General features: G+C 41.4%; 1 protein-coding gene and 1 long non-coding RNA gene across 4 annotated transcripts in view; one reads left to right on the forward strand and one right to left on the reverse strand.

Moving 5' to 3' along the window:
• NRG3 (neuregulin 3) overlaps positions 1 to 26,632 on the forward strand; it is a 579,635-nt gene that overhangs the window by 458,635 nt on the left and 94,368 nt on the right. The window lies entirely within an intron of this gene.
• The window catches only part of LOC310845479, a 485,939-nt gene that overhangs the window by 146,871 nt on the left and 312,436 nt on the right, over positions 1 to 26,632 (reverse strand). The gene's annotated exons all lie outside the window — the stretch shown is intronic.

Raw genomic sequence — 26,632 nt, forward strand, 5'->3', positions numbered from 1 at the left:
GGACTGGAGAGCCCTGATAAAATCCATCTGATTACAGGCTAGTCCTATCAATCACAAAGGTGCAGAAATATCATTTAAAGCTCAGTTTCCCAGGAAGCTGCGCCCATTATCACAGTCAGTACTTATTTTGCTTTGATGGAGCTACATCCTTATAGACTAGAGATGCACATTTAATTTTAGTTAATACAATGATGAAAATGGAATTAGTCAATTTGATTTTGGCTATTGCATTAACTAAAACTAAATAGAAAGCAAGCAAGATTTAATTTCCACTTAACTATTATGTCACAGCTGCCTGCCCTTGGAAGGTCTGGGATGTAAAGTCTGCAGCAATTTTAAGTCAGAGGGTAGGGGCAGGAGGGGGTAAAGCAGGAATTACAAGGATTCGCATCCCTGCTGGACAACTTGTATTGCAAGCACACCAAAGAAATCCTGCCACAGAGCCATAGCTGTCAACTTTTCCCTTTTCTTGCGAGGAATCCTATTCGGAATAAGGGAATTTCCCTTTTAAAAAAGGGAAAAGTTGACAGCTATGCACAGAGCTGGGGCCACAGGTTGGCAATACACAGGTAGAATCTTTACCATGAATGACTGTTGCTTTGAACTCCAGTGTGCTAATTTGGATACAAAATACTTTGCTGATTTCCCCCTCTGGGGTCTGCTTCCCGAATCATACTGCCATTGTAAGCACCCTCATTTTGCCTGCGTGTTTAATTCCTATCATTCTTTCCCAGTGATAGCATCTCTCTCTATTGTGTCAGCCTGCTTTCTGACCTAACAGTGATTTTCCTACTGAGGAATTAGCAGGTATTAATTATTGGGGATGGGAAAGGATCAGAGAGGCAGCTTGAGAAGGTTTGGGATTGTTTTCCTAGACAAAGAGTGGGGAACTGGATTGGGTCACTGGGCCAGACCTTCCTTCCACTTAACCACCTAACATCACCATGATGCCAGGTGAAGTTTTTTCCTTTGCAAGCTGGCTGGATAGAAAATGTTGTACCCCCCACTCCTGGTTTGATTTCAGATTTCATGAGCAACAAAATATGGATTACCAACAGCTGCAGATCAGGGCTTGCTATTAGCACCAGTCTTTATACCTACCCCACCTGTTGTCAGGTGAGGGATAGATGGGCATGGTTTGGGGAAAATGGCTCTGTGGACCAGAGGTTCTGCACCACCATTGAGAATATTGAAAACCAAATCAAAAACAAATGTCTGCATCTCAAATTGAAATCAAGACTGAAACAACAGCAAGCTCATTCTCAGAGTGTGGATCCTTATTTTGCCAAAGGGCACCTTCCATTCACAAGGAGGAGCTAACAGCAGGCAATATTGTATTGAACTGAATTTCACATTCCACACGGCTGCATCCTCCACTAAATGCTGTCCACTTGGCCTGCTTAGTTTGTATTTTATTTAAGCATTATTGCCGGACTGCAAATTATATACAAAATTGCTGCCAGCAATGTTAATTGGTTGGACGCTGTGCTGGAAATTATATATTCACGAGAACAATATGCTGGAATGATGGGGTGAAATACTGTCATGGCGTCCCACTATACTGTGAATCTATAGTGCAGCCATTTTTTAATTAGTAAAATTAGAGACTGAGGAGTTCAAACCTACTGGAAAACACATAATCTGACCTCATCAGCAAGGAACAACTTTTGATGGTGGGTTTTTGTGTGTGTGTGAAGAAGGGCTGTTTTGAATAGGTGGTGAGGGATAAGTTGGTTTGAATTAGGGTGACATATATATATAAACCCCCCCGATATTATATTTCTATTGACTTGCCTAAGATCCAGGACAAAGCGGCACCTTTCAGAAATCCCCCCATGTCAATTCCACCTTTGAAACCCCAGTAATGTCTGGGAAATTCCAGACGTATAGCCACCCTACTTTGAATCACCAATTGGGTTAAGGTGGAAGGATGGAGGTAGATTGATTTAGCCCAGGGGTCTCTGGTTGCAGGATCTGGTTGCAGTAGGGGAAAGGAGGCAATGTGTTGTTAGACACCTGTCCTGCAAAATGGTGGCTCATGTGGAATAGCTTTGGATACATCCACAGGAACACTATGGCTCAACTAACTTAATCAATGGTGGGAGGGAATGCAAATACCTACACACTTGTGCAAAATAATTGAAACAAAGCATGTTTTCTATCCTACTCATAATCCTGTACTCAAAACAAACACGAAATGTCAGTTGATCATTATGGTGTCGGAAGCCTTCAGCCAATAGAAGGGATGATGCGCTCGCCACAGTAGATTGAGGTTCTATGAAAGAGAGTTATTCCAGAGCTGGAAAAGAGGTATCCTGGTGGTACTGGGATATTGCAGCAGGACCTAGCCCCCTGTCACACATCGAAAGTGGTGAAGGAATTCATGACAGAGCAGCAAGTACAGGTACTTGATTGGCCAGGGAATTCCCTGGATGTAAATCCCATTGAGAATTTGTGGGCTATATGCAAAAGTCGCCTCCAGGCTGTAGACTATGGAGAAGCTCATTCAGGCGCTGATTCAAGTGTAGTACAGGGATCCAAAAATTAACAGTGACTGTTTGAAACTAGAAGATTCCATGCCAAACTCTGTTCAAATGCTGCTTAAAAATAGCAGAGGTCATATCCGTTACTAATGTACATACCAGTATATGTGAGTTTTGTACATGTATATGTGGGTTTTGTACAATAAATTACATTGTTTGTTTCAATTAATTTGCACAAAGGTGTACTCTCTCTCTTTTTTAATTATTAATTTTTGCTCATATGATCTGATCGACTTCCCCACCTCCCGTGTCACGGTTACCTTAATTCTTTACTATGTCACCACATTTGTGCTTCTTCCTGTTTACAATACACCATTTCCAATTTCACATTTTTTTAAAGAATATGTAAAAAGGCAGAGTCATCATCATTACAAGTCTTCTTAAGTCTGTCCTGCTAGCGTTGTTAATTGTTTACAATTGTCCTTCAGGTACTGTATAAATTTACCCCAGCATAGTCCATCATCTTCACCTGCCACTCTTCAATTGTTGGTACCAAATACCTGCTTCTCACAGAGATGAGAGAGGAAACATCAAGCCCTTTTATTGTTGCTATTGTAGGCAGTGTCTGCGTCCAATATGTGTGTGACCATGCAGACGGGCATCACTCCGAACCTGGAAGTGACCCAGAAATGTCACAAAAAAATAATCACAAAAAAGACTAGGGCAGGGGTAGTGCCAGGACAGAATAGGATGTTTACAGGCCTTTTCAAAGGTGTTTCAAATATACATGATTTCACTTAAATGTGTGGTGCTTTGCTTTGGCTCATCCTTTCAGGAAAAGCCTGTGCAAGGCCCTGCCACAGCATTGGGCAAGGAAGGAGATACCCCCCCCCATGTGGTGGCAAAGTTGAGGAGCAGAACAGAGGTGACACTCCTTGGGCAGTGCTACCTGTGGCAGCCCCCTCAACCAGGGCTGTATCTAGACACACCAAGGAAGCGTTTCAGTTAAAGGCGTTGTAAACTTTGTATGAAAAATCGGGTTGGCAAAAATGGAACTCCACAAAGAGGGCGCCGGAATCGTGGAAGGAAGCTTTCATCACATTGATACCAAAATCTGAAACCGAAAAGACACAACTCAAGAACTATCGTCCCATCTCCCTTTTAAATGTGGATTACAAAATATTTGCAGACATTCTGGCAAGTAGACTTAAGAAAGTTCTAAATGAAGTAATTCATAAAGACCAAGCAGGCTTTCTCCCAGGCAGACACATGTTTGCTAACACAAGGAACATTATCGATATTTTGGAACTTTTGCAAACAAACATAAACACAAGAGCAGTGTTAATTTTTATAGATGCGGAGAAGGCCTTTGACAATATTTCTTGGAAATTTATGAAGGGAAATTTAAAAGAAATGGGAGTGGGACGGGGTTTTGAGAATGGGATTGATGCAATATATTCAGAACAAAAGGCTAAATTGATAGTTAACAATGTGGTTACAGAAGAGTTCAAAATTGAAAAAGGAACACGACAAGGCTGCCCGATTTCCCCTTTGTTATTTATTTCGGTTCTGGAGGTGCTCTTGAATATGATCAGGGGGGACCGGTTGGTGGAAGGGATTCAGGTCGGAGCGAAACAATATAAACTTAAAGCTTTTGCAGATGACCTAGTTTTGACCCTGCAGGAGCCAGAATCTAGTACAAAAAGAGTATTACAATTAATCCAAGATTTTGGTCGGGTGGCGGGATTTAAATTAAACAAACAGAAAACTAAGGTGTTGGGGGGAAAATTGACAGATTCAGAGTCAGAACGGTTTCAGAGAGAGACAGAACTAACTGTGGTTAAAAAAGTAAAGTACCTAGGGGTAAACATAACAGCAAAAAATCTGAGTCTTTTAAAGGATAAATATGAAAAATGCTGGTCCGAAATTAAGAGAGACTTAGACAGTTGGACAAAATTGAAACTTTCTTTGTTAGGCCAAATTGCTGCTATTAAGATGAATGTATTGCCAAAAATGTTGTTTTTATTTCAAACATTACAGGTTGTGGACAAGACGGAGTGCTTCCGGAAGTGGCAGAGAGATATTTCTAAATTTGTCTGACAGGGCAAAAAGCCCAGAATCAAGTTTAAGATACTAACAGATGCGAAAGTAAGAGGGGGCTTTGCCCTGCCAGACCTAAAGTTGTACTATGAAGCCGCAGCTTTCTGCTGGCTAAAAGACTGGCTACTTCTCGAAGACTCTGATGTACTGGACCTGGAAGGTTTTAACAATGCTTTTGGTTGGCATGCATACTTATGGTACAACAAGGTTAAGATCAATAAGGCCTTTAAGAACCATATTGTCAGGAAAGCAGTGTTTAATGTCTGGACAAAATACAAAGACTTACTGGAAAACAAAACTCCAAGGTGGCTTTCGCCTCTGGAAGCCAAGGCCCGAAAAAGACCCAATATGGAGGCCAAGTGGCCAAAATATTGGGAAATATTAGAAAAAGATGGAAACAATTGGAAATTGCAGAGTTTGGAGAAAATGAAGGATAAAGTGCGAGACTGGTTACACTACGCTCAGATTAAAGAAGTATTTAAAAATTATAAAAAGTTAGGGTTCCAGGTGGAGAAATCAAAGTTGGAAACAGAGCTGTTAGAACCTAAAACCAAGGTACTGTCAAGAATGTATAACTTGCTGTTAAAATGGAATACACAAGATGAAATGGTTAAATCGGCTATGATAAAATGGGCACAGGATATTGGGCATAATATTATGTTTGAGGACTGGGAAAGGTTGTGGACCACTGGGCTGAACTTCACTGCATGTAATGCTTTGAAGGAAAATGTTATGAAAATGATATATAGATGGTACATGACCCCAGTTAAACTTGCCAAGATATACCATCTGTCTGATAATAAATGCTGGAAATGTAAAGCAAATGAAGGAACATTCTTTCACCTCTGGTGGACTTGCCCTAGGGTGAAGGCCTTCTGGGAAATGATATATAATGAGCTGAAAAAGGTATTTAAGTATACCTTTACCAAGAAACCAGAGGCCTTCCTTCTGGGTATTGTCGGCCAGCAGGTGTTAAAGAAGGACAGAACATTTTTTATGTATGCAACAACGGCAGCAAGGATACTTATCGCTAAGAACTGGAAAACCCAAGATCTACCCACACTGGAGGAGTGGCAGATGCAACTGATGGACTATATGGAACTGGCCAAGATGACTGGCAGAATCCGAGACCTGGGAGAAGAGAGGGTTGAAGAAGACTGGAAGAAATTTAAGAGTTACTTAAAAAAACATTGCAATTTGGTTGAGTGTTAAGAAAGGATGCTAGATCACAAATAATTGTGCACCACTAAATTAGATGAAATTATGATGATAAGTAAATTGAGGTTAAATTATAAACTTATTAGAGAATTAATAGACTATTGTTAAATGAATGTGACATAAGATTGCAAACAAGATGATAAATTGCGGGTAAGAATTGACAACGATGTAAATGGGAGCGGGAGATGTGAGGGAGTCCTAAGTAGTTAAGAAAATATGTTATGATATATGTTATATTGTTCTTTTTCTTTGCATTTATGTTCAAAAACCTTAATAAAAATATATATTTTTTAAAAAATGGAACTCCACAGCGCCATCTGGTGTCACAGTGTTACAATGCATATTATTGTTTAGTCATTTAGTCATGTCCGACTCTTCGTGACCCTAATGACCAGAGCACGCCAGGCACTTCTGTCTTCCACTGCCTCCCGCAGTTTGGTCAAACTCATGCTGGTAGCTTCGAGAACACTATCCAACCATCTCATCCTCCTTCGTCCCCTTCTCCTTGTTCCCTCCATCTTTCCCAACATCAGGGTCTTTCCCAAGGAGTCTTCTCTTCTCATGAGGTGGCCAAAGTATTGGAGCCTCAGCTTCAGGATCTGTCCTTCCAGTGAGCATTTAGGGCTGATTTCCTTAAGAATGGATAGGTTTGATCTTCTTGCAGACCATGGGACTCTCAAGAGTCTCCTCCAGCACCAAAATTCAAAAGCATCAATTCTTCGGTGATCAGCCTTCTTTATGGTCCAGCTCTCACTTCCATACATCACTACTGGGAAAACCATAGCTTTAACTATATGGACCTTTGTCGGCCAGGTATGTCTCTGCTGTTTAAGATGCTGTCTAGGTTTGTCATCGCCTTTCTCCCAAGAAGCAGGCGTCTTTTAATTTTGTGACTGCTGTCATCATCTGCAGTGATCATGGAGCCCAATAAAATAAAATCTCTCACTGCCTCCATTTCTTCCTCTTCTGTTTGCCAGGAGGTGATGGGACCAGTGGCCACCATTTTAGGGTTTTTTATGTTGAGCTTCAGACCATAGTTTGCACTCTCCTCTTTCACCCTCATTAAGAGGTTCTTTAATTCCTCCTCACTTTCTGCCATCAAAGTTGTAAAGCGCTTTTTCTTTGCCAATGTAGCTGAGTCCCAGCCTTTTGGGTAGGCCTGCCTATTCAAAGGGACTGCTGACCTTGATATGAAACCCTGGAATTGGTCTTTACTGTATCTATGCCCCATACTCAACATGTGAGAGGAATCTAATTACATTTGAGTAAGCCTGTAAACTTGCTTACTTTTTACATGCCACTCGCAGAGGCACAGAAATGGAAGTGATTTCTGTTTCCCATAAAAAATGCTAATGAGTAGATTATGCACAAATGTCTTGGGGTTTTGATGGTAATGGGATGATTGCCACTGACATGTCAAGCCACACATGGCTGGTTTATTGTTTTATGTTTTCTAATCGTCTGTTGGAACAGAGAAGCGGCAAACAGGAGGCGATAATGTAGCATAAAACTTTTGTTTTAAAGCTTCCTCCATTTACTTGCTGGGTTGTTGTTTTTTAGATTTCCCATTTAGCTGCATTAGTCTCATTAAATGCACACCTGTTACATAAAAAAAAAATCAAAGCTGAATACGCTTTAGCCAGCTTCTCTAGCCTGTTGGTCTTTGTTTTGATTTTAGCTTTTATATTAATCCTAATGATACTTTTCCCAAGTTAAATTTACACTGTGAAGTGCCAACTAAACAGAAACAGGCACATATGCACATGTACTTCTTTGAAAAAGCACTAGCTCCATGGAAAATTTAAGAATGAGTGCTAGGAAAGGGGGGGGTTGTTTTTTTTATGAAAGAGAAGGCGAGTGATTGATTATTTGGAGAAAGCGTGTTCTCCTTCATGGAGAGCACGTGTTGCGGTGGGGTCTGCTGAGCCACCCCTCTGTTACCAGGCAGGGTCTCTAAAGATGGCCTGGGGCAGTGATTGGTTCACTGGGTTGCTGGGGTAAAAGTTATGTTGCAATTTTGGTGGGAGGGGTAAAATGTTTAAATACTCTGCATGCAGCCTGGAGCTTTCTCTTGGCTGCGTGCAACGGATCACCCACCCACCCGCCCTTGAGTAAGGGGTTGTTGCATTGACCTTGCTATGCCTGTCATGGGGTCATCTGCCGTTGGGACAGGGGCCTAGTAGGAATTTTGTCCATCTGGCTGATTGGCTGGGCCATTTGGTTTTTGCCTACTGCGTAGCAAATTGTCACAACTTGTAAGGTTGCGGTTAGGCATTGGTTATAAATTGGTGGAGGAGGGGTTAGGATAGGCTGGGCTTGCCCCTCCATGGTTGCTGCGGAAAGGGAATTCCGTTAAAGGGATCCTGGAGCTTGCCATCTTTTCGTCAATCCCCGGAATGGGACTAGGGCCGGCAAGCCTTCGGGGAGCATGTGGATGAGAATTGAGGGTCTGTGACTCAGCTCCATGTCTCCCCGACTTGCTTTCCCTCACACTGTCTTTCGGTGGTGCCCGGAAGTCAGTTCTGTCCCCAGGCGGGGGGACAGATAGTCTTAACCAATGCCTAAACAACCACTCACGGTTTTGTATTTAAATAATGTTGTGGCCAAAATTATGCCAAAAACCTTAAACAAAAATTAAGTGTGTGTTGTGAGTTATTTGGGGGCTGGCTTGGGGACCTCGACACGCAATACCTTTATTTTGCATTAGAAGAAGCATGGTAGAATTGAACAAACGGGCAGTTCATATGGTGCTACAGAAACTTACTCTAATTCACCTCAGCTAAATGGAAACAAAACAACTGAAACTGTTCATCGGTTTGTTTAAATTAGGGCTAAGCCAAAACCTAGTGCAGGGTAGGTTTTACAAAATTTCCTCCACATTGTTTATTTATTTATTTTGCCTCCACCGAGTCTGTTGTCCAGAATGCAAACATTCCAATGTTTTCCCCACTCTGGACTGAAAAACTATGAAGTTTGGCATTCACAAATGTCCAGCATTGTTGAATTTAGGTTGGGTACATTAGGTGCTACCTGATGTATCAGTTCTTAAAAAAACAAAACAAGAAGAAGCACCCCCTTCCCTTGGCAGTTCACTTGCATCTTAAGAATGTGCCCTTAATAAAAACCCGAAGCATGAGTGTCTTCCCTGCTCCAGAGAAGATAATCCATTTTTGACTGCTACGTCCCTATCTCTTAGCAGGTGTTGGTGCACAGCATGGCCATTAAGCCTTATCAGAATAGGACTTTTTTTCCCCCCTGGTTATGTGAGTACTTTTATCTCCTCCTGGACATGCCAAGGTTTTCTCATCAACTCATTCAAAAATCACAGCAGGGCAGTACAAAGTGTTAAATAGACTGCCTCCAGAAGCCAGGCAAATTGTTTTTAATTCCAAAATCTGCATCAAGGCAACCCTTTTATTAGGCTAAGCAAAATATCACAGAATAGTTTTTGAGTTCTGCAGAATGCTTCATCGCACTAGATCAGAGGTGAGGAACCTATGCCCTGCAAGCCTGATGAGTTAGACCCAGTTCACATCTCAATTTGGCCAACAAAGTCAATACTTAATCATACCTACCTGCCACAGACCTGACATCATAGATGTGGAGCAAATAAGGACATGGCTCCCATGGAACAATTGGGAGTTTACAGTGAGTTCCCACTTGTTTCTTTGCAAGCAGGGCTGGCTGGCAAGACCGACCAGCTGATTGGCACTTACGGTGAATTCAGTCATCTGATGTCATATGATCCCTAATAATAATAATTTTATTATTTGTACCCTACCTGACTGGGTTGTCCCAATCACTTTGGGCAGCTTCCAAGAAAATATAAAAAACACCTGCAAATGTGTGAATATTTGGCAAGTATTAAATATTTAATATCACTGAAAATCGCTTTTTTAGTAGCAGGTAACATGTTCTCGAAGCTACAAAATTGAGTCTGACCAAACTGCAGGAGGCAGTGGAAGACAGGAGTGCCTGGCGTGCTCTGGTCCATGGGGTCACGAAGAGTCAGACACAACTAAACGGCTAAACAACAACAACAACATCTGAAAATATCTGAAACTTGACATGCACCATTGTTCTGTACTTGCCACTATCTGAAACAACATCATTTTGGTTTTTATTCACATCTAAGGCCAGAATTTGAAGCAGCAGTACTTTCTTACATCTGTTCCAAAGAAAGTCAGTACCATCATCCAACCTGATCAAGGTTGCATACTATTCTGCTATGAAAACTAAAGAGCTATGTGTATAAGCTTCTTGGCTTGGCTGTGATGTTGTTGCTCTGATTTATCTGATAACAAGCACAGTTCTATTTTTTTAAAAAAAATATTGGTAGTATTATTTGTATGGAGAAGCTCAATCATGGGAGCAATCCCTAGCATGACATTTTCATGGTTGTTGTGCTCCATATGGACACATTCACTGTTTTTCATTTTTGTTTCTTTCCTAGGACCCCAGGACTGGTTAGACACCAGCAGCAGATTATTTTATTGTAAATGTTAGTTTGGGGGATTATGTCCCAATGTATGGATGACTTTACATTTGCTTATATTGGATCTTATTTTCCATTTTGCTCATTCACTTAATTTAGAAATATATATATATATTTGAGCTACTGGCAATCTTATTGGTTTTTAGCTTGAACAAAACTTTTTTGGGATATTGAGTTATGATTGTGCCTCTTGTGTAAATGCCCCTTTCTATATGTAGAAGAGAAGTCAATTGCCCAACCTTGACAGTAGCTTAGAGAAAGGAATAGTGGCTGGGGACTCCATCCCCTCTTCAAAGTGGCAATCCAGTTGTACATCAGAAGTCTATAGAGCTCAGACCAAATACATAAATAGTTGGAATGTCTTCAATGGCAATTTTTTTTTTAAACTAGGTGGCTTCAGACTTCTGCCTTTAATCACTTGTGCACTCTTTCATTTCTAAACCTCTTAATCCAAACAATTTTAATAGATTTTTTTGCAAAAGCACTGTTATTCCTTAATATGTGCCCACTGCATATCAATTATAATACCTCTTATAGCATAGTTACAAGAACTTGCTGGATTCTCCCTCTTCCGCCCCTGCCCCCCCCCCAATTTGTTGAAATTAATAGAAATGTCTTGCCCATTTATTCTCACAAAGCTTTAGGCATAAAATGAAAATGTGGAAATGTTTTTGGGATAATTAACAGTTCTGTCAGTAATAAAAAGTGTGCTTCTCTGATACCTAGATATTAACTGAAAAGTGGTAAATGGGTGTTGCATCATTGTCCATTAGGCTTCTAATTACTGTAAGGTGAAAACTCTGCACAATGAAGAAGTCTTGTGATTTATTTCTCTTAAGAAAGTAGGGTGAAGGGAAGGTGAAAGGAATTATTATTATTACTACTCTGTACTGTTGAGAGTAATATATGCAAAAGGAGGGGCAGGAAGTCCCTGCTTCCAGGAAATATTCAAAATTCTACAATGAAGAAGATAACAAAAGGACTGGAGAGAGACAGAAAGGCCAGGATAAGAAGGGATGATGAACTGAAGTTCTACCTAATTAGGCTTTGGTTCAATTTGGCCCGAGACTGAAGAGGTTAAGGAACAGGCATGGAATGAGTTCCCCGAATCTGTCCCAGAAAAGATTTGCACATCTAGTGAGGCCAACAACTTCACAAATAACGGCTCACAATGCCAATTATAACTGGTGACAATGTTCCCCCTTCCACATGATCCAGGCACTCTTACCCTAGTACCCTTACTTTGTCTGTAATTGGTGATGAGATGCATTTTGAGCCAATATCCCTCCTTGAAACTTGTGGGGTCAACAATAGTTAGACCAGGCTGCCAAGGCTGAGAGACACTTTTTGCTACATGCTCAAAACATGACTACTTACGTTTTTGTGAGAATCTGCCCTTTCTTTCTGATAATACGGCCAGGGCCGTCTTTAGCATATGCGCCGCTGAGGTGCAAAGATCCGCCCAGCGCCCCAAAATTAGTTTAGCCACCCCAAATTAACTTTTATTGAGCTTTTTTGTTGTTCTTTTTTAGGGGGGGTGAACAACGACGATGTGGAAAAAACTGCTCTTGTTTCCTGACTCAAGAATATTTTTGACACTGCGGAGTAACAGAGCAACAGAGGAGGGGGACAGGGACTTTCGCTCCATTGCTTTACATTGCCACTGATCGAGAGGGACCAGTATACAATAGGTATACATTCAGCACCCCCCAGAATTCGGTGCCCAGGTGCCCCATACCCCTTGCACCCCCAGGGAAAGACGGCACTGAATACGGCTGTGTCCCGTTATTCTCTCTGTATGTTTCCAAAATGGCCTGTCACCCATTCCCATGATTCCCATTTCTACCAGGAAATTATTCGGTCACTTTCCTCCACAGGGAAAGGAGGAATAGAGAGGTGGTATTAGAGGACATGTGCCTCTGGAACTAGGCTGAAAGATATGTGCCTCTACTCTAGGCTAGTTGGCACACAGTTTGGTGGATAAGAGACTTTTGCCTCTGCTCATTCTACTCTCTCAACATTTAATTTTGTTGACTTCCACCTTTATTCTAGACTTAATAGGATCTTAAACTTATTGTACTTTGAGGTACTCAGATCTCATGAGAGTGTGCTGTTAAGGCTGCAGTCCTATACACACTTGCCCAGGAGGAGCTCAGTAAATATGCATTGGGATGTGCTGTAAGTCACCTTTTGATGTGTGCTGTCGGCTATGTTGTTGTTGCCAAGGAGTTGGTTTCTTGCATGATTGGAGTTCAAATATATTTATATGCTTTGCAATGGTTGTGGTCCTCCTTGTCTCCAACTCCTACATGTTTTTGTACAGCTTTTTGCCCTCTACATCATTTTATTTTATAGTATACTTGATACTTTAATAACTTCCTGCCCCATAATATTTTTCTGCTTTAGGCTTACATCCCAGGCACTGGAGCCTCTGACATCTTGGCCAATTCAATCTTTTTTGCCCAAATAAAAATACAAGTGGATTGAAAGAATAAAACTTGTGGCTTCTTGGAAATCTATTTCATGGTTGCTGATAGGAATAATAAGAACAAAAGTAGTCTGGACATGGAGAACTGTGAAAGTTCACAGTATGGAATGCCGATAAAATACAACCTACTACAGTGGTACCTCAGTTTTTGAACGTCTCCGTTGACTAACATTTCGGTTTTCGAATGCCATAAACCCGGAAGTAAATGCTTCGGTTTCCAAACACACCTCGGAAGTCAAACATGCAACACGGCTTCCGCTGAATGCAAGATCCTGAGGCCTAGGTAAAGGTAAAGGTACCCCTGCCCGTAAGGGCCAGTCTTGCCAGACTCTAGGGTTGTGCGCTCATCTCACTCTATAGGCCGGGAGCCAGCACTGTCCGCAGACACTTCCAGGTCATGTGGCCAGCGTGATGAAGCTGCTCTGGCGAGCCAGCGCAGCACACGGAATGCTGTTTACCTTCCCGCTAGTAAGCGGTCCCTATTTATCTACTTGCACCTGGGGGTGCTTTCGTATTGCTAGGTTGGCAGGCGCTGGGACCGAATGATGGGAGCGCACCCCGCCGCGGGGATTCGAACCGCCGACCATGCGATCGGCAAGTCCTAGGCGCTGAGGTTTTACCCACAGCGCCACCCACGTCCCTAGCTGCTGGCTATTGAGTTTTCAGTTTTTGAATGTTTCAGAACTCAAACGGTCTTCCGGAACAGATTACGTTCGAAAACTGAGGTACCACTGTATACGTTTGGGAAAGTGGTTTGTCTGTCCATTTGTTTGTTGGTTCTCTGTACATTTGGACAACTCTGACATATTGTCGCCAAACTTGGCAAGAGGGTTTCTGAGGTAGGGGTGGTGCTCTTCATCACCATTTAAACACGAGGCACCATTTTGAATCAAATGGCAGATCCAAAGTCACTTTGGTGTGACTTTGCCCATTTTTTGACATAGGTTCAAACACCTCTCATGATATTGTTGGCATGAGGGTTCCTAAGGTGGGAGTGGCAGTCTTAGTCACTGTTTGGATGTGGGCGCCATTTTGAATCAAGATGGTGGATCAAAACATTACTTCAGTGCGACTGTGCCTGTTTTTTGGCATAGGTTTGGCTGCCTCTTTGTTGCCAAACTCGGCACAAAGGTTCCCAAGGTGTGGGCAACAGCCTTCATTGCTGTTTCGATGCTGGGCACCATTTTGAGTCAAGATGGCCAACTAAAATGTGTCTTTGGATTCACTTCATCTGATTTTTGGTGTGATGGGTCCAAACTCACAAATTTCACTATCCATTTAAAGAAATAGTAGTTTTTAAGCAATCCCAGGCAGGTGTCATTTCTTATAAGCTTGCAAGTTCACAGAATCCTCTTTTCAAGGAATATCACCAATATTTATCCAAAAAAGGTTAAGCATATTCAATGAACAGAGCTATTTTTTCTAGAAGAAGAGGTGCTGGAACTCACCGTGAACACCACCCTTGTTTTCTTTTAATGGCGATGGTGCCTGCCTGATAGGTGCTGGAAACTGAGTTCTGCTGAGTTCTGGCTGGAAAAAAAGCCCTTTAAATGAGAATATATAAATATAACACGTAAAAACAAAAACATACTGGTCAACCATTTGCAACTATTTAGCATTTCAGGGTTTATAATCAGTCATGCCTTCCACACTGACTACCTTTAATGCCTCACCAGCCCGTCCATCTCCTCATGAAGACCAATCGGTTCTTTAAAATCCAGAATAGCTCGCTTTGAATGGAAGCTGAAACTGCCTTCCATTCAAAAGCAGCACCATCACCCACCCATCATTAAATTGCTATCTGGGAAACCAGAAAGGAGCAAAATGAGCCACCACCCAGGTTTTCTAGCTTCTATCTTATTGGATGATAGAGGGGAAACTGGTTATTTGTTTCAATCCTGTTCTTTTAAAGGAGATTCTTAATATCAGCCATGTTGGTCACACACAGAAGGGGCTAAACCACCCAATTCCTCATTTGAACCTCATTTGAACTCCCTGCATGGCTTGGCATATCTGCTTTGAGCACAATAACAAAACCTAACAGCCTTTACTAACAATTCCAAGTTTGTAAAGACTTACCAATTGGAGCCTTTATTTCACACATTTTAATTGTCTAGAAAAGCATGCTATGAGGATAATATCCCCCTCCCTCCTTGTTACAATACAATCAACATGATTGCACCCTGTGCTCCAGTCTTAAGTAAAATGTTGGCTTAATGTAATCTCTTAATTATATTTCTGTTGTTAATTCAACATCCATGCATTATGTGCTAAACATTCTGTTTAAAGTGAAACAATGTTGTCTTGCAGAGAACATTTGGCAATCTTAATAAAACTGCCCCCACCAGTTTAAATAGGATCAAAAAGGTTTTTGTTTGTTGAATGTTCCATAATGACTGGTGTAGTGAATTATTTCTGAAGGGTGGGTGAAGACTTCTTGCAACAACATACCTTTCAATTCTTCTCTGTAAAAGAAATAAGTGCAACCTTTTAAAAAGACTTGTCCTGGAAGGTGCAGTACTGGATTTAATTAAATCATTGTGATGTTGTGTTACTGGTTAAAGCTAGTGTCAACACTATCTTGAGGAAGAGTAGATATACTGGTATAGAATAGATCTCACAATCTATTATGATGTCTTGCATATGTTTTTTTTAATAAAGAATACTTGTTGGGAAGCTTTCTGTTAAGTGGAGATAAGGTGTTGTGCTGTACAGAAGGTAAAGGTAAGGTAAAGGACCCCTGGACAGTTAAGTCCAGTCAAAGGCGACTATGGGGTTGCGGTGCTCATCTCACTTTCAGGCTGTGGGAGCCGGCGTTTGTCCACAGCTTTCTGGGTCATGTGGCCAGAAGGACTAAACCGCTTCTGGAGCAATGGGACACCATGAAGGAAACTAGAGCGCATGGAAATGCCGTTTACCCTCCTGCCACAGCGGTACTTATTTATCTACTTGCACTGGCATGCTTTCAAACTGCTAGGTTGGCAGGAGCTGGGACAGATCAATGGGAGCTCACCCTGTTGTGGGGATTCGAACTGCTGGCCTTCTGATCAGCAAGCCCAAGAGGCTCAGTGGTTTAGACCATAATGGCTCTGGAAGCTAACACAAAAATGGACTTAATACAAGATAACTAGTCTATCAGTAGCCCAGATACAAATTGCTGCTTGACATACTTCCAAGCCAAGTCTAGCATTATATAAAGTGTGGCATCTGTTGGTGAGAAGAGGAAGTCAGTTTTCATCCCTCTTCTCCATTCTTGTCTCATCTTTTAGAACAACTGTTCTTGCTTCCTTCCCTCCCCAAATAGCAGACTTCCAGATGTAAAGCTCACTTGGACCAGAAATAGGCTGATCTGTCCATCCCTATTGGGCATAAGATAATGTCATCAGGCTTCGACGTCTACCATACTGCTTCTGGGATGGATTGGGCCTTCCCCACTTCTCATCCTCTCAGGACTTCCTGGGAAGCTGGGAATAGAAAGAAGACCCAATACTTGCTGGAAAAGGCATAATTGACATTGGACCTCCTTTCCCTCAGCATCCTAACATCATCATTGAACATACAAATAATATTAGATGTCAATGGAAAGAGACAGGCTAATACAGCTTATTCTGAGTCCACTGGGATCTTTGGCTATTTGAGACAATTTACATGAATGGTTTGAGGAGCGGATATTTCTAGAAAACAGCATTTCTCTATGGAGGAAGAACATGCTGTTTATTATGAAATCATCAAAGAGCCAGCTGATACTTTTCATGGTCAGGAGCTTTAAGGAATTTACTGGGGCCAGTGACTGGAAAGCCCAAACTTCCAACTGCTTGGTAGTTATCGATAACATTTTTGTAAGACTCATGACTTATAGACATATTTTAAAAAATCAGCTTGAGCATACGGCCCCGTGTGAACGAAAATATGAATTTTTGTTTCAGAGAGATCATAATCCAAAACCAGATACATTTTCTATGCATTGGTTGACTTCTTATTTGTTGTTTTTGCTTGGAAAATCTCTGCACAAATCAACATCATATTTAATCTAAATATACTTGCTTAGCTATGCTTCTAAAAAGGAAGGGGAAACCTTTGTGAAGGTCACTGAAAGAATTCTTTCCCCTCTTTGCCTTTGCAATATATTGAAATCCTGGGGGTATTTCTCTCAAGTAAACTGTTAATTTGACATGGTGTTGGAATACAAAATGTCAGGGCCATGAATGCCAGTAGGTAATTTCTTTTTCTTCTGCTTGTTTGTAATAGCTGCACAGTAAAAACAACAGAGTATTTATTTTTGAACAGTTTTCTCAACTGTGGCATAGCTGGATGTGGGATTCTGGGAGAGAGTCAACAACAGCCCCCAAAGGAATGGCCAAAAGGACAACAAGGAATTGTATTGCAGTTGTTGACAGGATAGAGTTTAAAACGGCTAGATAAGAGAAGGCCCATACTCTTTTTTTCTGGGGCTGATATGAGAAGTCCATGCATACCACTGGAAGCTAAGGATACATAAAACAAATCACTGGGCACTGATATTTCCACTTTCCTGTCCAGCATTATCATAGGACCCTTAGCTGCATGCCTATTACCATCTGCAAGTGGCTTAATTGTGCATCATTTTCCATTCAAAGCACACACATTTCTGAAAACCATTTAATGCAGATCTGAATCATTGTGCATCATATTAAGCCAATTGCACAACAGCTTGCAGTCACTAGTTTTTGTTTTGTATTGGATATGGTGATAATATGATCAACCTTTCTGCTGGTTTGGGACATTGCCTGTTTGCACTGGCAGTTTAAAGTATCAGATATTTATGACACCCCCAGTCCAAATGAGGTGGCAACACAATAGTAGTCTAAGAATTGATTGTTTTCTCTTTTTTGAGTGACCTGGAGCTTTGTTTATCCTGGTGTCTTCTCATGCTACACTAAGTTCTGAGGGTAATTCCCTGGGGGCTGTGAGATATTTGCAAGAAGTCCATTCATTTATCTGAGCCAGTATTTTGGAATGCCCTGGGTTAATAAAAGGCTTGTCCATCTCATGCAGTCCAAGAAGGATTCTATAAAAAATCAATAGGAATATTGTTTGTGGTTGTGTGGTGGAAAGGAACATAAGCAATAAACACATTGGTTAAGATTATTCTGAATATGTAATGGAGCTGGCTTCCTTGTGAAAGGTCGAGCTAAGTTCAGTTCTGCCAGCATCACTATATGCTCGGAGGCACAATGTTCTTTCATTCTAGGCTCCGGTTTTGCACCTGGCTCTAATCAGTAGAATTTGGGGTTCTTGTAAACAGCAAAGTAGTTCCAATGACCCAGAAAACTGCTCAACCCATTCTAGAAGAGCCAGGGGCTGCCTGTTCTGTCTGAAGCAAAATGGGATGGTACTGCCGCTGCCACCTATCCCTACTGAAGCTTTGATTTCCGGAGTCCATGGTTCTGAGTTTTGGTGACATCTTGCCAGAGGTCAGCAGGATCACACCAGAAACCACAGCCGCTTCTCCAGAAGTGTCAGGCAGACAGGGAGAAGGAGGAGAAGTGGGTGGTGGCAAGATCTAGTCGGAAGTTGCTGCTTCTCCCTGTTTCTCCAGATGCCTCAGCCCACCTCATGGGCGAACTGAGCTTGAAAAGAACAAAATATTTTAGAAAGGGCATAAAAAGGTATATAGCATGGTTTTCTAGCTCAGATTGGAGAGTGCAGGGTGACTAATGCAAGAACCTTGACTGTGTGCATAGAGTAGTGTTGTTAGTGACTACACATAACTGAATGCCTAACACCATGATGGGCAATTTCTTAGAGGCTGCTGTCTGGCAAGTGATGGCAGGCAGTTGTGGGTGGGACCAGGTCCGAAAGTGAGCAAATATCTCTTTTTCTCTCACTTTCTGCTATACCCTTTGTCCTGCCCCCCTTTCGACCCACCCACATAAAATGAGGCTGTGGGCCCCAAGATACCCTTCTCTGGGGGTTCAAAGTTCAAGTGATCTTGTCCAAGGAAATAATTACAATCTGCATCTGGAATAATGTGGGGATAGTTGGCAACTATCCAGACTAAATATAATAATCTCAAGATGAATGCTTTGATAACCTGATGGGTGTATATAAGGCAAGCCCTTTGTGTTTTCCAAATGGCTAGCTAATTTTTATACCCATTTGTGAAAACTATAGCATGTATTGCTTTAAATTAGGGCTGGATGTTTTTTAGCATTCTCCTTCCTGAATAATCTTTTGATAGACTGGGGAATAGTGTCGCATTATAATGTTATAATTGAATTTTCACTTATTATTTTAATATTCATTTCTCATCTTCATCCTGGAATCTGAGGAAAGCAATTAGCAGAGTTAGATTAAAGAACTTGAAGAGGTAAAATGTTTTGTTTGGTATTTTGTACGTGCAGACAAAGGGCCCCTCTGCCGTATCTGAAAGCAGCAGGATGAAGTGTGCTGCATTCTGCATTTCATGCAAATGGAGGCAAATTTTCCTCATACTTTGCCAGTGAGCATTCAATGTTCCCAACTACTTTTCCACAAGAGTGCATGCTGCTCTCTGCATGGCACTTCACCCCTTCCAGTCCTTTATAAGCATGGATTATATTTACATTGGCCCCCAACTTAAACCAATGCCAACCAGAATACTGAAAACAGTGCAATGAGGCTGGAGAAGCTGCTTAGGCTGCTTGCTTTCCTACGCACACCAACGGTGGGGAATTCAGGTGTACTGAAGTTGGGCGGGGTTGCAAAAACAGATGCAAGAGAGGGGCTGGTTCTGCTTTATAAGCCACAGAAAAGCAGGACAGAGGAAGATGGAGAACCAAAGCACAATTTTGTGGAGCACGGTAGAGGAGAAATTTGATTATATGTAAAGATCTACCAAATTTGCCCTACACGAAACAATATATGAACCAGCCACCCCTCAAAATAGGCACTTCTCACAATTTCGCAGTGCATTTCTCCAGCCAAGTAATGGGTGCAAAAAGTGCATATACCAAGGTAAAGCGTGCCTAAAAATGAATACATTTATGAAAATGACATACAAAAGTGCATTACATTAGGAGAAATTGCTTGCAAGCCCTTTGTATATTAGGCTAAAGTGCCTAGAAAACTGTGTTTATCAGGAGAAATGGGTAGTGAAATAATGAGTTTTTATGAGGATTTTAAGAAAGAAATATTGCAAACTGATGTGGAAATGGGAAGAAATTAAGATTGAAAAATGAGGCAAAATGAGGAGGGAAATTAGAAAAAAAAAATGAGAACCCTAAGACATGACAGTAAATAATCCTCTCCCCACCTGGTTAACACATAAAACCATTCTGGTCTATGCTGGGTTTTCCCCAGCTCTCATATTTATAGGCTGTAACCTACTAAGGAAGCTAACTTGTGCATAACTTGTGCCCACATGAGTCACACGTTAGAGAACCTAAAACCCTCCCAAAGGGATGAGTCATAAGATTGCAGGTGCAGCTCTCACAGCATGTGATTTCCCCCTGGTGTCTTGGAGATAGCCACATATCAATCACAGCTCATGGCTTTTCCCTAGCAGAATTTGATAAAGTCTTTCAGGACTCCAGTCTACAACTTTACAGTATTATACCTGCAGATCAGATGCTCAATCTAGGCCTGTGCCTGGGCACCAAAAGGGATAATTGCTGAGCATCATTCCTAATCTCCTGATGATCACAACGGTCTTCTGAAAATGTCACATAACATCAAACAATATTAAAAGTCCTACAAGCATTTTAGTAGACATGCTTTGCATCACTGCGCCTGATTCTGCAATGCTCTGTAAAATGCAAGATGGCTTATAGCTGTTCTACCAAAAGGTGCTTTCAAAACAAACACCAAAAAATGATATCCAAACAATATAATGAGTGCACTTTACGGCTGTGTATATACACACCCTAGAATAAAACACCCCAATTTCGGAATCATGGGCAAAATATGAGCTTTGCTTTAAATTAGATACATTAAATCCTGTAATTGTCTGCCTCCCTATGAAGGCTTACTATCATTAATGTGATCATTTCATCTGTGAGTAGGAAGAAAAGTGAAAGCCAGGGATTAATCCAATAACACTAGCATAATGTTCTTGCCTGCAGACAGCGCACTCCTAGCTGATGGATTCTAGAGTCCCAACTCAGTGCACAGTGGAAACAACACTAGAGTTTGTTCTGATTTGTTTTGATGTTAGACTTAAATACTATTGGCTGCATTGGACATGTCATCTTGGGGAGCCACTCCAGACATGCAACTCTGTCATACTGAAGGACACTAAGGATATTAACCTGTGCTAAAAAGAGCACCAGCCAAAAATCATTTATGCTAATAGCAAACTTGTTTTCTGAATGTGGATTCTTATGCCGGCAAAATGGCACCATCTTCACTTATTTAGTGGGCTTTGGGAAGAGCCACAAAGTGTTCAGATTTACAGTGGAAGGGGAACCCAACAACTATAGAAAGCTAATTGTTGTAAGAGGAAAGAAAGTAGGGAACTATTGGAAAGGGAAGATCCTGAAAGAAGGCACAGCAGGCTGGCTGGAACCCTGAACAGGAAAACCTCACACTGCAACATTTTGTTGCAGGCATCACTTGGATCTGCCTATTTGAATCCACCACACATTTAGTTTGGATTTTGCCCAGGACACGTCCAATTTTAGAAATGAATGTAGTGCCCAGATAGATCACATATCACACTGGCTGGTTGTAAAGAGATCTTAATCAGTACTATTAAACAAGAATAATTTGTTGAACTGATGAAAGATAGCAGGAAAACACTGTAATCTTTCAGGTAAGCAGTTACAGTGGTACCTCTGGTTACAAACTTAATTCGTTGTGGAGGTCCGTTCTTAACCTGAAACTGTTCTTAACCTGAGGTACCACTTTAGCTAATGGGGCCTCCCGCTCCCACTGCACCGCCAGAGCACGATTTCTGTTCTCATCCTGAGATAAAGTTCTTAACCAGAGGTACTACCTCTGGGTGAGCGGAGTCTTTAACCCGAAGTGTTGGGTTGTTGTTTTTTAATGTTTAAATTTTTAATTTTTTACCAACAACCAAAACACAGTGAAACCCCCCAAGGCGGCTGATACATTGGGTATACATAATCAATAATAACATATTCAAATCAACCATATGTATAATTTTTTATATGTTAACTCTCCTCCATCCACAAGGTTTATTTAACATTTAACATTTAAATTGCCCCAAATTGTTCAAACCTACCCAAATAATTCAATATCTTCTCAAACCAATCCTCCTCTTTCTCACTGACCCTAAACCCTTTCATTCTGTGTATCTTCACAGTTAGATCGTCTAAAATTATAATATTATTCAGTTTTTTCTTCCATTAGTTCATCCTAACTCTTCTGCATTTTTCCAATTACTCGCTATAGCCTGTCTGGCTGCAGTTACCATCAATTTTACCCATTTACATTTCTCTTTTGTTTTTTAACTCGGTGCTACTCAGACTAATAAGAACCATTACGGTAATTTAGATATCCCTACCTTCCTTCGAAGTGTTTGTAACCCGAGGTGTTTGTAACCCGAGGTACCACTGTATTTATATCTCTAACATTTCACAATATGTAAAGTTGACCATTATCTTTTCTTTTCCAAAGTTAGAAAGGGTCTTTCAACTCCAGCTTTTTAGCAGAGAGCAGACTCAAGTGAGTTGTGCTGTGTTAACTGCAGGGAGCTGAAATCAATAGTTTATTCCACTAGTCTGCCCTGAACCTTGAAAGAAAGGTTTTTGTGGGAAGCTGTTCCAGCCACCGTTGTTCCTTTGGTATTCCATTAGGGTTCTTCGGGGACTATATTATGCAGCTCTGTTGGTGTCAGTTTTTAAAGCACTGCGAACCACCTTATATGGGAAGAAAAGGTAGTAGATTTTCCTCCCTGCATTGATTTTTCTGTCCCTTAAGGGTATGTGGAACTAGCTTCAAGCTACTTTAGGACTAATTTGCATGAATGAAAATTCACATTGTTTGCACAAAGAACTCCACAAAGAACAAAGCCTGGCTGTGTGGTCGAGTTAAGGTGTCATCTGAGTGCTGTCACTCTAGCCTTTCTGCCAGCAAATGAAAAAAGCACGGAAAGAACTACACTGCTGGGCCAGACCACAAGTGGCCATTGAGATGTCCATAGAAGCTCATGAAAAGGGAATGTATGCAATGGCTATCCATTGTTCTTTATTTTTTGGCATTTAATAATCAAGTGTCATGCCACCTATGAATACTCCTGCAATGACCACTCCTCATATTAAATGGGGAGACCCTTTGCATGTTCGCACGCAGTCCCCTGGACCCTATGTAGTATCATTAGCACAGGCTAGGCTGCACCTTCCCCGGGTGGGATACCTGGAGGTCTCCGCCTCCCTCAGCCAGTTGCCCAATCCCGCCTGGGGAGACGTTGCCAAGGTGATCAGGCCAGGTAGGGGGAGGGACTGCCCTGCCCAGACAATAGGGGGGTGTTTTCCCAATGAAGACTGCAAAATGGTAGGAGGAGTTTACTCCCTCCCTATAAAAATGCCTCCTTGGAACTCTTGCTCTTCCATCTTAGGGGCGTTGGCTTGGGAGATATCCAATTAGGTGTTTTGTGGCATCATGGGCCTTAGTTATTCCTGTATCTAAAAAGAAACATGTCTGCTCCAAAATAAAAGCCTTATTTGGCCCCATACACCTGGAGAGAAGACTTGTGAGACATGCATTTGGAGACTAGTCCATTAGGGTCAATGGAGCTCCACCACCCCCGACCATCCCCAACTATCTTCCTTCTTATCTAAAATCACCTCGGGGAGTGGCCCCGGCTGTCAGCTTCCTCCTTTTCGGCCTCAGTTTTGCCCTTGGAGAATTCAGCATGGGAACAGGACCAAAATACGAATTAGCTGACTCTCCCTATCACTGGCTCTGAATCAACCTATAGTTGACCTCTCTGCCTTCCACCCTAAGATTCCCAGTGAGTACCAGCCATCACTGACATCAAACTATCAAGCAGCTTCAGCAACTATCTAGTTAACCTTGATAAGTTGTTTCTCTAGTGCCAATGGGTGTCCGTTCCCACCCTCCCTAGAGCAGGAACATTTTGCTTAGAGCAGGCATGTCCAAAGTCCATTTCGGGGGCCTAATCCGGCCTGCCAGTCAGTGGCAGTTTACTTCCCGGGCTAAAATCCAATAAAAAAAAACCTTCAACAACTTCAATCCTAAAAGAAGCTCAACAACTTCAATCCCCCAAAACAGGTCAACATCTTTGGTTGGCCCCCATGGCCCTTCACTTCATCAAATCTTGCCCTCTTTGAAAAAAGTTTGGACACCACTAGTTTCCACTGAAATTTCATCTGCAGCAAAATTCAAGCAAATGTGAAGGTCCTTAGGAAGAATTTTGAGGAGACATCATGTTTGTAGAAGACCAGAGGCATTTTGGGATGGGGTAGAATTGCTTTCTCGAGAGGATCCCTATATCCTACTGGTGACATCCTCTTCCCCCTTTTTAATGGCTGGGATCAAACAAACATGCTCAGCTTTTGACGACTGGGGAACATTGTTTCAGTTCTGATTGTTTGCCTGTTCTTAAGACAAAGCACTTCTTTCATAGGCTTTCACAAACATACACAACTTCCCATTCACTTTGTTTTAATAGAAAAGACAACAGTATTCCTTTCTCTGTTATCATACACCACTGTTCCTTTGAAGGAGATGGCAGATTGCCATTGAAAAGCATTGTTATTTCTGTAATGTATTTGACCCACTTTTGAAAATAAAATTTCTTTATCAGCTCTTCTGCATAGACTTTCAAAAGCAGCATAGCTTGATCTTGCTTTATAGCTGAATTTCTCATTTCCTGGAGATCAGATAACATATTTTGGAAAGGAAGCAAACTACTGGTATCTCAGCTGGTTTACCAAACCAAATAAACCATGCACAATAAATATTTTACTGTATTAGCATATTTTTTCCTCAGACAAACACTTATGTGGATGTCATGTATCATAACGTGGTTGAGTGTTATCTTTCAAGCACACATTGGGTGTTTGAATGCCACATATTTCTATAATTTCAAAATAAGGGTTAGTGAAATAACCAGTATGGGAACAATTGGCCAATCTATTCAGTAGCAGTTCTCCACAGTTTCAGACAGGAGTCTTTCTCAGCCCAATCTGGGAGATACTGGAGATGGCATCTGGGACCTTTTCCATGCCAAGCCTGTGCCCTCCTGCTGAGCTGTGACTCTTCCCTTAGCTCACAGCATAAGAGCTCATCCCTTAACAGTTCCATAGTTTGGACCTCACATGTTCATATGTCTTTAAATGAGATTCTCCACATCTCTGGGATACAATCCAGAAAAAGTTAGGCATGACTAAGTCCCACTGAAATCAACAGGATAAGAGTCTTGCAGCCAAATATATAGTGTCTTAATTTGAATCTAATTGTGGATCCCAGTGCACTATACTTCTCCTGCTTGTAGTCCCATCTCCTTTCTACCAGCTCTTTTCTGCCTTACTTTGACCCATGTCTCTGGGGCCTCTGGTCCTCCTTTCCAAGGCTGCTTATTGCTTACTCTTCCACCTCTAGGATTTTCAGCCTGCTACCTCTTTGACATCATAGTAAGTCAACAAGAGTCTTAAGAGTCCTAAGCCACTCTGTCATTTCAGTCAATCATTGCACACAGCCTCACCACCACTACAAATATATTTTAGAATATTACAGTGTAGTGGTCTGGGGTGAAAGCCATTAATTTCAGTGAGAGGTATGCCTAGCCCTTTCTAGCTATCCAACAGAGCCATTGTGTATGCTTTTGTGTATGATCAAAGTACAGCAAAAAGCAAGCCTATTTGCATGAATGATCAGTGGGCAATATGAAATGTTTGGCAAATTATGCATCGCTATAATTATTTTCTATCAAAACACCATGGAAACTGGATTTCTGTAACTTCAAGCTATCCTGGTGAACTTTTCAGTGGGTGCAAGGGGCTTGCCTGTAGCCATTGATAGTCTGAATGACACAATGAAATTTGGTCCATCTCTTATTAACTGGATGCTCTCCAGATGCTGTTTGTTGTAAAATAAACATATACTTTAAGAAGCACACATCCTGGAAACAATTCACAGGTTTGTTATCCTGAACAAGTCTCACTGAAGTGGAGATCTAGATCAAAAGCAAATGGATCCTTTTACCCAGTAGAAATTCAAATAATGAGTTGCTCTCCATCCATTTGAAATCTTCAGGGAGGAAAGCTACTGCTGGGGGCGACATGGAGTGTGAAAATTGCAAGTCAGGAAAGGATTGGTGTGTTATGCGGGCCTTACAAGAGAACTTCCAGCTGGATTGTAGCCATAACAGTGTAAAAACCAGGCTGAAAACTTACATAATGTAAGCAGATATTTGTTTCTGAAGGTTCCCGATACCACTTGGAGCTATTTCTTGTGAGATAAGCAGTGTTCTATTTTAAATAATTCCATATAAAGCATACATGATCAGTATTCAGAGTTCTGAAGGTCTCTCTTCCAGGTGGCATTTATTTTTAGCTACTTTGGAAAGTACAGGACATTCTGAAGCATCTGAACATTGCTGAACCAACACTGCCGAACTATTGTGTGAAACACTTATGAGAAAATCTTTTGAGATTTGGATTGTTGCTCTCATGATGTACCCTGCATTTCTGAGGTTGCTTAGCAATTGTAAGTTGTTTAAACATCAAGCCAACAACAATGATAACTATGATTAAAGTACAGTCATTCAAAAGAACAGCTACCATACCTGCAAGTATAAATTCCTACAGAATGAAGGAAAGGGGAGGAAAAGAACCTTTTGCATGAAATACATAAACAAGGAAAAAAACACACCAAGGGAGATGTGTATAACTTCACTGTTTC

The sequence above is a fragment of the Podarcis gaigeae genome (assembly GCF_964106915.1).
Source record: "Podarcis gaigeae genome assembly, chromosome: 5".
NCBI lineage: Eukaryota > Metazoa > Chordata > Lepidosauria > Squamata > Lacertidae > Podarcis > Podarcis gaigeae.